At 39.5% G+C, this 15,450-nt stretch overlaps 1 long non-coding RNA gene across 1 annotated transcript in view; it reads left to right on the top strand.

The window, feature by feature from the left end:
* Positions 1–7,643, top strand: part of LOC132394299 (uncharacterized) — a 55,192-nt gene extending 47,549 nt beyond the window's left edge. The window contains exons 2-3 of the long non-coding RNA XR_009512266.1: positions 2,115–2,227; positions 3,597–7,643. This is a non-coding gene — a long non-coding RNA (uncharacterized LOC132394299). The remainder of the gene's footprint in view (positions 1–2,114; positions 2,228–3,596) is intronic.
* The last annotated feature ends 7,807 nt before the right edge of the window (positions 7,644–15,450 follow it).

Raw genomic sequence — 15,450 nt, 5'->3', positions numbered from 1 at the left:
GTCAGTGGCAAAGAAGGCAAATGTAATGTTACCATTCATTTCAAGAGTACTAGACTATAACAGCAAGGATGCAATGCTGTCCTTATAAGGCATTGGTGAGGCCTCACTTGGGGTATTATGAGCAACTTTAGGCCCCATATTTGACAAAGACTGTGCTGACATTGGAGTCGGCTCAGAGGACATTCACAAGAATTATTCCAGGAATGAAAGGCTTATCACATGGGAGCAATTGACAGCTCTGTGTCTTTACTCATTGGAATTTAGAAGAACGAGGGGAATCTCATTAAAACCTATTGAATGTTGAAAGGCTTGGATAGAATGGATGCAGAGAGGATGTTTCTAATGGTGAGGGAGTCTAGGACCAAAGCGCACAATTTCAAAATAGAGGTATGTCCATTTAGAATAGAGATAATGAGGAATTTCTTCAGTCAAATGGTGGTGAATCTGTGCAATTCATTGTTACAGGCAGCTTTGAGGCCTGCACATTGGCTGTACTTAAGGTAGAGGTTGATAGTTTCTTGATTGGTCAGGCCATGAAAGGGTACAGAGAGAAGACGAAGAATGGGATTGAAAGGGAAATGGATCAGCCATGATGAAATGGCAGTGAATACTTAATAGGCCAAATGTCCTAATTCTGTACCTATGTCTTATGGTCTTATTCCACTTTCCAGTTCCAAATAACTTTGTATAAAATGCAGATCAAATGGCGGAACATAAGAGCACAGAAAGAATGTTCTTTTGTAGATTTAGAAGGAAACAAGTGAAAATTTTGAGAAGTCATTTGATAAACAGAATAGATTCAGGTGTTTTTCTATTTGGAAATTTCAGGCATTGATTATGTGGTACAAGCTGTGAGCTAAAACTAGACATTCCTTTCCTCACCAAGGAAGCCACTCTGCACTGCACACTATTCCATATGAGAATGGAACTAATGGGTTGTTAAGGAGATAGTGGCATGAATTATGGTTGCTGGCTGTGGCCAGTTCTGTTTTTTACATTATCTCATCTCCAGGCAATGACGTCTGATGGCAAAGGGGAAGAATTTTCGAGCAACCTGTCAAGCAAAAGTTGTACTGATAACCTCCCAGATGGTACAACTTTGGACTGTGGGAGGAAACCAGAACACCCAGAGGAAACTGGGGAGAGCGTATAAACTCCTTACAGACAGCAGTGGGAATTGAACCTGTGTCATCTCTACCATAAAGCATTGTGCTGCCATGCCTTCTGCCATATGGAAGTGCGATTCATGGCCACACTTCTGATTTGCAAACTGTTCAGTTTACCAGAACCTTGCTAGAATTAAATAACATTTTCATGGAAATAATGTGATCTGTAAAAATAAAATGTTCCCTATGTAGACCCAAAAATTTTAAGACGTGATAATCCTGTTAAATTATTGATTTAGAAAGTTTGTGAAAGGTATTCCTCAGAATTCCATCCAATGAAATTAAATGCACTCAACATGCTGAGACACTTGAACCTGTGTCTTTTTTATTACATTACATTAATCAAATGCTTGAAGAGGACACGTTTCCAAGCAAATGTCACAATGATGTTCTGTAAAAACATCTTTCGAGCCGGAGGATTTTTGACAGCAATATCAATTGTGCTGTCTCAAATGATCAGTATGACTGAATTAGTTCAAAATTAACAATCGGAATTTATGTGTGAGTTGCCTCATTTCCCTTGAAGTAGTGTTTGGAAAACAAATAATTGAATTGATTTAAATGCTTAAACAATTCAAATGGCTAACTTAACATGCCTAACTGGTTTAACTGAAGCATGTGCACGGTCATGAATTGTATTTCAAAATGCAAACTCTGTTCTATTGCATGCTAAGTTTTTTTTCCACAAGCAAAGGATATCCAGTGAACTGACAAGGGAATACTGTTGAGTTGTAAGATGCAATTTACAGGATCTTTACAAAAGTTGACAATTTCTTTCAAATTCAAAGGTCTGAACATGCATACAAAATGCTCGTCAAACTGCAAATGTGGCAATTACAGCAGGTTATTCCTTGACACTGTTACTTCAGGCAAGCGGCCAAAGTGCAGCACCAGTCAAAATATCCCACATGATCCAAGCAGCTTAACAAGCTCTTTTACTCTCTGCAGACTTGGAAGAAAAAGAGAATTCAACCCAAGAGGAACAGGACAAAAAAAAAGAAAGAGAAAGGTCTGGTGGTGTTTGCTGAAGAAAATGGTGCCAATGATTCGCCCTGATCAAGGTGTGTGTGTATATTGCAATGACAGCTGTCCACGCTCACATTTAACAGAGCAGCTTTAAATAGGCAAGGAGTCTGTCTGTTATTCACTGTTTGCTAATGAATGACTTGCTTCAGTTCATGTGCTTTTGTGTTCCAGAGGCTCCTCTAACTACACCTTGCCTACAGACACATCAGCCTGTCACAGTTTCCCCAACTCACCACCCCCACCATTTGCTCTTTTTTAATAACTTAATTTTAATTCCACCTCACAGCAATCCCCTCTGCACAATGGGCTTCTAAACTCATTAAGTAAATTCCAAAAGAACCATTTACAAATCATTTCTCTTTGGCCAGATATATCAGGTTTAATTAGGTGAGCATTTTTGACATGGCGCAAAAACAAAAGGCCTGCTCCTCTCTGAAAGCGTTCAGGTCCTTTACAGTCCGACTCTTCCCACCATCGTTCTGCTAATGATTCACAATTTTTAAGCAAAGAAATAGAAGGGTAAGGTCTCATAAACTCGGCTGTACACAAAAGCCTCCACATGAAACCTATTGCCTCCTCACCAGGTGACTTTCGAACCTCATTACACGATGGTTGTCAGACAACAAAGACTCTGTATACAGTGTGCTGTACTGAAGCAAACACCAAATGGGATATGCATGTTTAACTCTTCACTGCAGTGAACTAACTCGAGGACCTTCATCTCTCCCATACCTAGTGCAGTGAAGAGGATTTCTTACTACTACCACAGGCACAAGAATAATACAGACAGTATCACTACTGCATTTTATGCTGCAGGCTTTTAAGGAAGCAGTGAAGGTCCTCCATCCCTGGCAATGTTCAGGGTTTCCTTCATCGTGCCAGGAGCTCAGTTTTCACTACTGTCAGTCACTCAGGAACACTGTCACACTCAGATGTAGAAGGATTCTCTATTACTGCTTCTGTAACAGTTTTGATTTACCAGTCGGTCTTGTTAGCCCTGAACTGAACACTTGAACCTGGAGGATTGGTGGACCACTGTTAGTCTGGCCTCTACCCTTTGACCTATTTGGCATGGGTGACCCTAAACATAAAGCCCTGACTCCAGTCAACATAGCTCTCTGGGTCATTGAAGCACGCAAGACTCCAAACCCTATTCTTCTTGGAGGAATACAGACTATTCTCCTGGATATTTACAGAAGGAGTAAGGGGTAGGTTTCATTTAACCTCCCTGGTCTGTTCTGCCATGCAGTGGGCTTATGGTTGATTTATATCTACCTTTACCCCATATTGTTAATGTTTTTATTGATAAAAACAAATCTTCAATCTCTATTGTGGAGAAAAATGAGTGGTTCAACAATAACGTAATCAAAGATCGCATGAAAAAGAAAATTGTTGTTTTTACAGGCAATCTCCGAGGATGTGAATTTCCCAGCTTGGCATATTTCAAGACATCCCAAAGTCACAAGCATATTTTCTGATATCAGAAACATCATCTTCAGGTGCAATGAGATATAAGGCAGCAAAGTAATTGCAGTAACTTTATCAATGGATTTCTTTCCGAATGTTTGGCCTGCAGATACAGTTTCATTAATAAATATTGGCCCACCATACTTTATTTCTTGGATAGTGACAATGAAATTTTCAACATTGAACAGATCAGTATGACTCACATCTCCAGCATACCATTGTGAATAACATCATCTTATCTTCCATAGTTACAATTTAATATTTAAGGATGGAATGGGGAACTGAAAGAATTGTTTTTGTAGAATTTTATCCACCTTGTCCACAGGCCAACAGTATTCATAAACAATTCTGTAGTGTGTGAGTGGCTGATCAAAATAGAAAGATTTTGCCCAAGTTGTACAAAAGAGTTCAGAACATGTGCTAGTTTAATTCTATTTTCCTTTACTCTTCCCCTGTTATATTTGAGCCAACATCTCTCTTTGGTCAATCCTGCATGATTCACAGACCTGAAAGAGAAAATAAATTTGATACACCAAACATCCAAATGGATCTACATTGAACTCTAATTAACCTCGTTGTTTTGAGGATCGTTGTTACTGAAATTAGCTTTTTATTCCATTTTATTAAAATAATTGAATTTGAGTGAGGTTTATCGCATGATCATTGATCAAGGCTCCCCAGTTACACAACCAGAAATATTGACGCACAGCCATACATTTTTCCCTCTGAGATTGTCTGTGTGAAGCATGTTCCAAACTAATTGGAGCACTGGTTCTGAGTCACTGCATAATGAAAACAGACGAAAAGCCCCTTTTGTAACATCCCTTGAAATTTCCTTTAATTATCCTTTCTAACTGGAAGATTCTTTCTATCAAATCCAACATTATTTTGGTTCCAACATTTCATTAACATTTTCCAGCCGGAGGGATATGTATTTTCAGTTCGTAGTATCCACAAAAAGTTACAATATGAAGATCTATGTTTGACTGTGTTAACTTTGCCTGAGTGATGTCTCCTGCAATGACTCAGTGAAGTTATCCAGTGAGCATTTGAGTCACACAGACCAGGAAGCTCCCTGGCTCAATCCCTAGCCTAGATCAAAATAATTAATCTCAGCCAAGGCAAAAGCAGAACAAAAAGCTCATGCATTCTGGACTAAGGAGTGGAAACTCAGAAAAATTAAATTCAGCTGTATAGTGAATATGATATACTGATTAAAAACTAATAACTCCCTCATGGAATTGCATGCCTATTGATCTTGGGTGAGAACATCCTTGGGCATGGCTGTAATGTTCCCATGAATAAATAGGCTGTTGATATTCTCAGGCAAGTTCAACTGTGTTCTTTCATTTTGCAGGACTCGTCAACATTGGCACTAACTTCCATTTGTAATTTCTAGCGACAGGTGAGAGACACACTAGGGGTGGTGAAGTGGGGATATATCTCTACTAAAGGGGCTGCAAGGCACTCCTTCCCTCTGCTAGCCTGCAGGTCAGCCTTGGGCAAGGTGTAACACCTGCTTAGACTCTCTGATCAGGGTCATGTGAAGTCATGGAAGCAGTGGATGGTCGAATGAGCAGCTGGTGCATATCACAAGTCCGGGTTATGTGACCACTGACGCCAGGCAGACAAACTCTGAAGAGTATTGATAATGGTCAGGGTCATCCATCTTGTAAAGACACTACCCAGAAGGCAGCAATGGTAAATCACTTTTGTAGAAAGATTTGCCAAGAAGAATCACGGTCATGGAAAGACGATGATCATCAACATCGTATGACACGGCACATAACGAATGAACAAGTGGGAGGTACTATATGAAGAACTGCAGGCTATCATTGTTATTCTGCACATGGTGTTTATTGAAGGTAGACTACCTGGTCAGTGGAGAGACGGGTCAGATCAGCAAGTGACTGGTTAGATGAGCAGTTACGTAATAAGCCCTTTCCACAATGGCTGGAGTATTGTGCCATAGCTTACTCTGTTGCCAACACTGGTTTAGAGCATGGAGACTATTCTATCCAACATGGGCTGAGAGATTAGCTTTATAAACAGGGCTTGGCACACACCATTGAGAGCGTCTGTCATGGAACTCAGTGATAAGCAATAAGGCCAACACCTAACTATACCCTCATGTAACAGAGTGTTGTGATACTTTTTTGGGAGACTGAATTTGGTTCTATAATATCCAATTGCATTCCACTTTCTGAGTGTTAGAAAGCTTATCTTGTCCACAACAGATGGGTCAGGGATATTGATCTAATTTCACAAAAGGGTGAAGTATACTAAAGCACTGTGCCGGAGATCTATATGGAAATATCTAAACAGTCTGATTATTTCTAGTGTGCAATTTAATAGGGTTGATTGTTCCAACTTCTCACACTTGCTGTGAGAGACTGGCAAATATGTACCACTATCTTAATCAGAAGAGATTGTGCAGATGCTGAAAATTCAGAATAACACTCACAACATGCTAAAGGAACTCAGCAGGTCAGGCAGTATTTATGGAGAGGAATAAAGAGTCAATGGTTTGGACTGAGAGTTCGGACCATCCTGTTGAAGGATCTTGGCCCAAATCAACTCATTATTCATCTCCACAAATGCTGCATAGTTTGCCAGCATCGTGTGTATGTGTTACTATGTGCCACAATCTCATTAGCTCCCTACAGTTTGGTTTAATGTCTATAAGATGGGTGAGAAGTTTTGCCACTACACTGGCTATACATGTATGATCACAAAACTCATCAGAAGGCAGATCATTCTCAACTTATTGTTGACATAGGAGCAGAGATACATGTAGCATGGAAACAGGCACTTCAGCCCACCAAATGGTGGCATGTTAGTGTAGTGGCTAGTAGAGTGCTGTACAGTGCCGGAGACCTGGGTTCCATTCCTGCCGCTGCCTGTAAGGAGTTTGAACATTCTCCTTGTGACCACATCGGTTTTCTCTGGGCGCTCCAATTTCCTCCCACAGTCCAAAGATATACCATTTGGTAGGTTAATTGGTCATTGCAAATTGACCCATGATTAGGCTAGGGTTAAATCGGAAATTGCAGGCCAGCCTGTTGCATGCTATATCTCAATAAGTAAATAAAGTCTGCATTTAACATTCCACTTATACCAGACCAATATTAATCCTGTGGTTTCTTAATTTTCTTCACAATGCACAATAAGAAACTAAGAATGCTGAATAAAAATTATAAGATTCTGAATGTTTTAAAATGTCTCTTTCAGCTGTGGGTTATTTCATCAGATCTATTGCATTGGGGAATAGGAAACTTTATGTTGTGTGTGTGAAAGAAACCCTAGCTGACAACAGAAAAAATAGAGTTGACGAGCATGTGTGTGTTTGTGGAAGACTTTCGCTTATGAATAGGATCCTAATACAGTAGATGTGGCATAGCACTAACCAGTTAAAAATAATACCGGGCTGGGTTATGAGCAAAACTTGTCTAATTGCCCGAAGTCTTTGTAAGCTACTAATGTCACAAAATAATAAAAATGAGGAGGGTATAGCAAAAAGAGTACCATTTGACAAACAGGAAATTACGTGCAGAAGAAATAAGAATCTGTTGGATCTCCCTATATTAGAAGCATGTTGCAAACCATTTTTCTATTTTTATGTAAAAATGGAAACTATAATGAGATAATTTCAAAGTGGAGTAATTTCTAAAAGATTCATAGAGTTTCCAATAATCTTTAAACTGATTTCTGGTCTTTGCAAGAATGAACTCTTAAAAATTAAACTCCAATTTTGGAAAATAATATAATCTCTTGTTTCACAGTTTATTATCCAATTAATCAGTTAAGTTCACTAACTTTTAAAATAGAGAATCTTTTGCATGGTGCTGATGCATATTAATTTCCCTGGAACTGCTGGGGAATTATTTATTGAGGCAATGCTCAATACCACTCATGTGGTAGATTGTATTGACTGATTGATGTCAACAAAGCTTGTAATTTTTCAGACATGTTATTTGTGTCAAACCTGCTGATTTTTTGTTTGATTTCTTTTTTCAATGATATTTACTGTATATGATCAGAAACAAGATAAATGCATCAATGTTCTAATGATTTTGTGTGTTCAAGAGTCATGTGGATGTCTATTTTCTGTTAGCTTTTAGCTTTGCAATATAATTGAGTTAGTCAACCATGTAGGAAAGATTGTATCTGTAATGTATGCATGTGACTTTCTCAGAAGAAACTAACATTGGCGTGGACAGATACTTCTACAAAACTATAGTCTGGTTGTCATAACATGCCATGGTGTTGTAAAGCGGAAGTCAGTGGTGAGCTGAGATGCCTCGGGAAGGCAGCTGACAGTTTTAGACATCCACACCAACCAGGACATGCCCTTGTCTCGTTACCACAATCAGGATGGGGGTAGAGCAGCCTGAAAACACACACTCAATGACTAAAGAACAGCTTCTTCTCCTCCACCATTTGATTTCTAAACAGTCTTCAAGACATCTTCCAGGAGCGGTGCCTCAAAAAGGCAGCATTCATAATTAAAGGCCCTCATCACCCTGGGCCCTCTCTCATTGTTACCATCAGAAAAGAGGTACAGAAGCCTGACGGCACACACTCAGCAATTCAGGAACAGCGTCTTCCTCTCTGCCATCCGATTCCTAAATGGACAATGAACCCATGAACAAGAGCTCACTTTTGTATATTTTATTATTTCTGCTTTTGCACTAATTTAATGTACTTAATAGACTTACTGTAATTGATTTACTTATTTTTTTCTATATTATCATGTATTGCTGCTAAGTCAACAAATTTCAAGACACATGCCATTGACAGTAAACCTGATTCTGATTCTGATTCATAACTCCTTCCTACGCTATAAATTCCAACTCAACTCAACTCAACTCCAACTCAGCTTCTCAACTCAAATATGCATCATATCTATCTCTAGTTCAAAGGTTCAAAGGTCCAATTTAATGTCAGACAGATGTATACAGTATGCATCCTGAAATGCTTTTTCTTCACAACCACCCACAAAAACAGAGGAATGCCCCCATGGAATGAACGATAGTTAAAGGTTAGAACCCCAAAGTCCCCCCAGCTCCCCCCCCCCCGCATGTAAGCCGCAGCAAGCAACGATCCCCCCTCCCCTCACTGGCAAAAAAAAGCATCAGCACCTGCCACTGAGCACTCAACCGTGAGCAAAGCAACAGCAACGACACAGACTTGCAGCTACCTATCTATCTGTCTATCTATATATATATATATCTGCGTGTGTGTGTGTGTGTGTGTGTGTATACAAACATTGTATACTACATAACACAGCTGCTATATAGACATCCACAGCATAGTAAATTTTGAATTGTCCCATTGATGACTAAAGATTCAATTGTTGTGGAGTGTTTCTTACCCTTATGGGATAACATCTTTTCTGTCAAGGGCAATCACTCTGCTTGGCAAGTGAAAATTGTGACTGAAACAATCTCAAGTCTGGGTAACACACACAGAATGCTGCAGGAACTCAGGAGGCCCGGCAGCATCTATGGAAAAAAGGTACAGTCGACATTTAAGGCTGAAGCCCTTTGGCAGGACTGGAGAGAAAAAAAACTGAGAAGTAGATTTAAAAGGTGGAGAGAGGGGAGAGAGAATGACAAGGTGATAGGTGAAACCTGGAGGGGAAGGGATGAAGTGAAGAGCTGGGAAGTTGGTTGGTGCAAGAGACAGAAGGACATGGAAGAAAGAAAAGGGGAAAAGGAGAACCAGAGAAAGGCAATGGGTGGGCAAGGAGATGAGGTGAGAGATGGGAAATAGAGCAAGGGGTTGGGGGGGGCATTACCAGAAGTCTGAGAAATCAGTGTTCATGCCATCTGGTTGGAGGCTACCCAAACAGAATATAAGGTGTTGTTCCTACAACCTAAGTGTGGCCTCATCATGACAGTGGAGGAGGCCATGGATGGACATATCAGAATGGGAATGGAAGTGGAATTAAGATGGGTGGCCACTGGGAGATCCCGGTTGTTCTGGCATTTGAAGCATAGATATTCGGCAAAGCAGTCGCCCAATCTACATTAGGTATCATTGGAGGAAACACCGGGAGCACTGAACCTAGTAAATGACCTCAAAAGATTAACAGGTGAAGTGTCACCTCACCTGGAAGGACTGGAAGCTCTGGGTCTCCTCTGTGGTAGTTGTAGGAGTTGACTCTAGGACTGAAGGAAGTGGTTCTGACAATCTGAACACCTTTCTTCTCCAAAAATTGACTCTGCTCTCATCAATTGATCAACATATCATCTCCAAATGACATCTGATGCAATCTCCTCTGTGTAGGAGAGTAGTCCAGTCTGCCTTTAATCTTTCCAAGTACCAACCTTTGATCATCTCTTTAGTCCCTCACATGACTGCTTGGCCAGGAGAGAAACATCAGACCTCCTTGTTTGAGGAGCCTACAATTTGTCTCAGATGTTTGTCCTCCATACTCTCTCTGAGAATGGGTCTGAGAAAATCTAAGTGTGAGCACAAGGAGCAAACCTGTAACTGGGTAGCTCGTGAGTTGTTGGTTGTGGAGTGTGGGGCATTGCGATATGCTAGGAGAACTTGTCGAGCTTCTGATTCAATGTTAGTGTAGTACGTTTGGCTCACATTGCTTGCACGTTCTCCCTGTGACAATGTAGAACTTTTCTGGGTGCTCCAGTTTCCTTCCACAATCCGAAGACGTAGCAGTTAGTAGGTTAACTGGTCATTGTAAATTGTCCTGTGATTACCCAGGGGTTCAATAGCTGGGTTGCTGGGTGGCCTACTGGGCTGTAAGGGCCTGTCCTGCTCTGTATCTCTAAATAAATAAATAGACAGATAGATAGATAGATAGATAGATAGATAGATAGATAGATAGATAGATAGATAGATAGATAGATAGATAGATAGATAGATAGATAGATAGATAGATAGATAGATAGATAGATAGATAGATAGATAGTTTAGTAAATAACAATTTTCAAGAAGCACTCTGTCATCTAATTCACTGAATCAACAACTTTTCTGCTGGGGTAAAAATTCTTATTTGTTCTACTGTAAATATCAACAAGATATATAATTACTATAATCACAAAAATGAATAAATAGTCCAAAAGGCAAAAAATGAGGATGATTTTCATGGATTATTCAGCTTCACGATGGTAGCTTGAATAGTGTTTAGGGCCAAATTCCTGGAACTCTTTATCCAACTGTGCTGTGGAAGTACCTTCACCGCAGAGAATACAATTTCATACATAAAATCCATCACCACTTTCTAAATAGTAACTAATGATGAGAAATGAATGTCAGCCTTGTCAGCAAAATTAACAATCCAAATTAACAGAAACAATGAAAAATTTGTGCTTGGCCCACCAATTCCAGCTTTATTGTTTGAGTCTAGAAGAAGAGTCTTGGCCTGAAATGTTGACTCTTTATCCCTCTCCATAGATGCTGCCTGACCTGTTGAGTCCTCCAGCACTCTCTGTTTCTTCTGCATCATGAGAAAATATGGAAAATAAAATTTCACTTTGGAATTCCCAGTTTGATAACCTTTCACTGCCTTAGATATGGAAGATAATGATCATGGTAATTAGCTTTATTGGTCAGAGATACATTTAAACATTGAAATGCATCATTAATGCATAAAGTGAAATGCATCATTTTGTGTCAACGACCACACAACCTGAGGATCTTCTGGGGACAACCTGCAAGTGTCACCATGCTTCTGACACCCATATAATAAGCCCGCAATTTATTAACCCTTAATAACCTGTGTTTTTGGAATGTGGGAAGAAATCAGACCATACACATGAAATTCACATGGTCACCAGGAATATATACCAACTCCTTACAGATTGTTGCGGGAACTGAATCTCAATGACTAGCACTGTAAAGCATTCCACTAGCTGCTATACTACCATGCCACTTTCTGTCTGCCTGAAAAATATTCAAAGTCTTCAATATGCACAATCATTTAATAAAGGAAATCTGTTGTGTATTTAACATCACAATAATATTGCAAATATATTGTTCAATTCTTGTTTGTTTAAATAATTCATTACAGGTTAAGTATAAAAGTATGTGAATTGCTTACATCATTGCACCTCACTTAAAGCAAAAATTAAACTAAGACTCTTTCTCCTGGGCTCCCGTCTTTTCCTTGCAATTAGCTTTAGGCTTTAGAGTTACAAAACATAAGAGTAGCAACGAAGTATTTTTAAAACAAGCCCCAAGATAATTACCTACCTGTTGAAGTGAAGCCAGATGTCTGAGTTAAAAAAAGAAGCTGTGCGGCACATGTCTCTTCAGAAGAGAGGACAGAAATATCAAGTTCAAATATAAGCAGAAAATGTTCAAATTCACCTGTTCATAAGCAGTGAGCTCTGGGTGATAATAGCCTTTAATTTTTAAAAAGGAGAAGAGCATGGGTAAATCGGGTTGATAGATGGGTTCAATTGCACAACAGATAACTTGATGTTGTATCCTAAATGGATTTTAAAGTAAATGGAATAGACAATGAGGTACAAGTACCAATTTTGCTGAGTGCATTGGATTTAAAGGCATAAAGTTTGCTTACAAGTTTGACTGCTCCAAACAAACCAGTCAAAACGAGCTTTGCTTTATCATGAAAGAAATGCAGGAATACATAGAAATGAAATTATTGTTGATTACAGGAGCAGAATCAAAAGGAAATGCTGTCCATTTCAGCATACATAGGGGAAATGAAGAGATTTTCAGAGCATTTTCACTTCAATAATGGGCTTAATGATGCACTGAGAGATTGTTTAGTTTGTGGAATCTTATAAGAAAGTTTTCAAAGATGGCTCCTACCTGACACACAACTTACATTTAAAAGAGTAGTTGAAATACCTGTATCAATGGAAACAGCCAACAGTGACACAACTGAGCTGCAGTCAGGAATGAACAAAATTGCAATGCCTAAACAGAAAGTGGCCTGGCCAAACAAATTGTGTTACTGCTATGGCAGGGGCTCACATCAACCACACCGTGCAGCCTTAAGGGTGAAACTTGCAAAAAAGAACACATACAAAGAGCATGTTAGGCAGACAAAAATAAATGGCATGCACTGGGAAGAGAAAAATAGAGAACATCAAATTTCAGTTTCAAAAAGAGCACTAGTCTGCATGAAAAATCAGATTATGATGACAGTGACACAGGACTGTGCAACCTTAAGATTTCCAATGTGAAAACTATCAATAGACAGGCAATATGGCTCACAGCGAACATCAAAATATTTTAAATGGAATTGGATACTGGCTCAGATGTTTCAGTTACTTCACAAAATTTGCTTCAGCAGCATTTCAATGATGCTGAACTGAATTCTGCAGAGATCCAAATAAAACTTTTGCTGGAGAAAAGATAACTCCTATGGGAATGACATTTGTAACAGTGAAATACAATAAACAAAAGCCACATTGGGTTTGGGTGTGGGAAGAACAAAATGGCCAGTATTGTGGGGTCATGATTGGCTGAGACAATTACAACTTGATTAGCGATCCATCCACCATTTGCATGCCACATCCCCTGTGGTAGAGTCAATTGAAAATGAACTAAGAAAGGTACTGGATGATGCCACAGCAGTGTTCAGGGATAGCAATAGAAAACCAAACATATCAAGCATAAAACAGTGTTAAAATAAAATGCCACTCCCAAGTTTTGCAAAGTCAGTCCGGTTCCTTATACAGTCTGTGATAAAGTAGCCAACAAGCTAGATCGCACGGAGAATGAGGGAATTCTTTCCAAGGTTGAGGAGAGTCCATGGGCAACAGTAGTTGTCCTATTTGCAAAGAAGAATAGGCATCACTACAGATTGGGAAGAAATGGCAATGGAAAAAGCAGCGTGAGGTGGCTTTCCGAAAGGTACAGGAAATGGTGATGTCAGACATTGTACTCACAGATTATGATTGACGTTGTCCAGTGAAGCTTGTCATGCACTGTTTGGGATGTCCAGAAGAAAGATGTCCAAGAGTCAGCTCCAGGGCTGTCAGAACCACTTCTTGCAGTCCCAAAGTCAACTCCTACAATCACAATGGAGGAGGCCCCAGAACCTGAGATTTCTTCACAGCCACAAGTCTCACCTGTCAAACCGAGTGAACCCCTTGTCAGGAAAGACATTATCCCACAAGAGTAAGGAAGCCTCCACAGCGATTAAATATTTAGGCCTGAATGGGACAATTTAAATTTACTGTGCTGTGGATGTCTATGTGGTAGTTGTATTATATAGTATACTGTGAATATATGTATATAAGTTGAGAAGTATTCTATATTGTGTTGGAGTTTATAGCTGAGCAGGGAGGAGTGTCATGTATTTATTATTTTGATAATATTAGAGTAGTATTTTAAATATATTGTTTGGTTTAGCATTCTTGTTTGTTTAAATAATTTATTATGGGTTATATGTGAAAATGTGTCAAATGCATACACTCTACGTGTGTGCCTCTAAGTAAAAATTAAACTATGACTCATTCTCCTGAGCTCCCATCTTTTTCTTACAATTAGCTTTGTGTTTTACAGCTAAAAAACGTAACACAAACATTCACAACTAGCTGAAAGAATAAAAAAACCTATCTCACTTTCCAGTATTCATCTACTTATTTTTAAATGGCAATCCCTGCTTCAGGAAGAAATATCATTTCCACACCCACTGTACTAAGACCTCTCAGAACAATAGGCCAAATGGCCAAATTCTGCTTCTATGACTTCTGTTCATATATATTTCAGATGTAAAAATTACCTGCTTAATTGCGCATCAAGTCCATTGTATGCAGTTTATATAAAAAAGCTTTATTTTATTCTACAGTGAAAAGTTAACATATGAATATGCCATTCAGAATCAAGCAAATCCTGATGCATTGTCACACCTTCTTCGGTGCGCAAACCAGGTGAAGTGGCTCATGAGACTTACCCTTTTTAATAATACCCAATTAAACTTTTGATCTCCCAAGTATTTTTAGACACTAAATCTGTTCAAGCACTGAAGCCTTATGCCACAGATATCAATGTTTTAATACCCAGCTGTCCTGTGGAAAGCAACCATAGCAAAGGCACTGAATCCTGTTTGCAAAATGTAAGGTAATTATCGCATTTTGTTTTCTTTAAAGGGACACTGCCTCAACACAAGCCAAAGCTGAGCTTATTGCCATATGCACAGGTACCCGTATAGGTGCAATGAAATACATATTTGCAGGAACATCACAAGTGCACAGCCTAAATGCGGAGAAACTGGTTTTCACACTTGTTTGGTAATGAGTACATACAATGTATAGCACCAACTCCTTATCATTCCCTTCAGAAATGTATGAAATTGGCCAAAAAATACTTTGGAAACAGGGAGTAATATGATGACTTCTCCTGCAAGAGGTGCATCCAGCTAGAACCGGAGCTGGAGCTGGAGCTGGATGACCTATGACCACTGAGGAGAATGGGAAGTTGATGGATAGAGGCTACGGGAAAGCAGTAACACTTCTGTGGTAGGAGGCAGGTAAGTGGGTGACTGTCAGTAGAGAGGAAGGGAATCAACAGATAGGGCAGAGTAGTCCCGTGGTTAGTCCTCTCAATAACAAGTATAGCACTTTTGATACTAGGAGAGATAAACTACCAGGGAAAACCCACAGCAACTACATCTCTGGCACTGAGTCCAACTTTGTGCTTCAGAAAGCAAGGGGAGAGAAGAGTGGTGTTCATAGGGGATCTAATGGTTAAGGGAACAGAAAGGACATGCTGTGAACGTGAAAGAGACATCCAAATGGTATTTTGACTCATAGTCACAAGGTTCAGGGGCATCTCGGATCAGGTC

This window comes from Hypanus sabinus, chromosome 5, assembly GCF_030144855.1.
Source record: "Hypanus sabinus isolate sHypSab1 chromosome 5, sHypSab1.hap1, whole genome shotgun sequence".
In the NCBI taxonomy this organism is placed as follows: domain Eukaryota; kingdom Metazoa; phylum Chordata; class Chondrichthyes; order Myliobatiformes; family Dasyatidae; genus Hypanus; species Hypanus sabinus.
The sequence above is the reverse complement of the archived record's forward strand: the minus strand, read 5'-3'. Positions and strand labels throughout refer to the sequence as shown.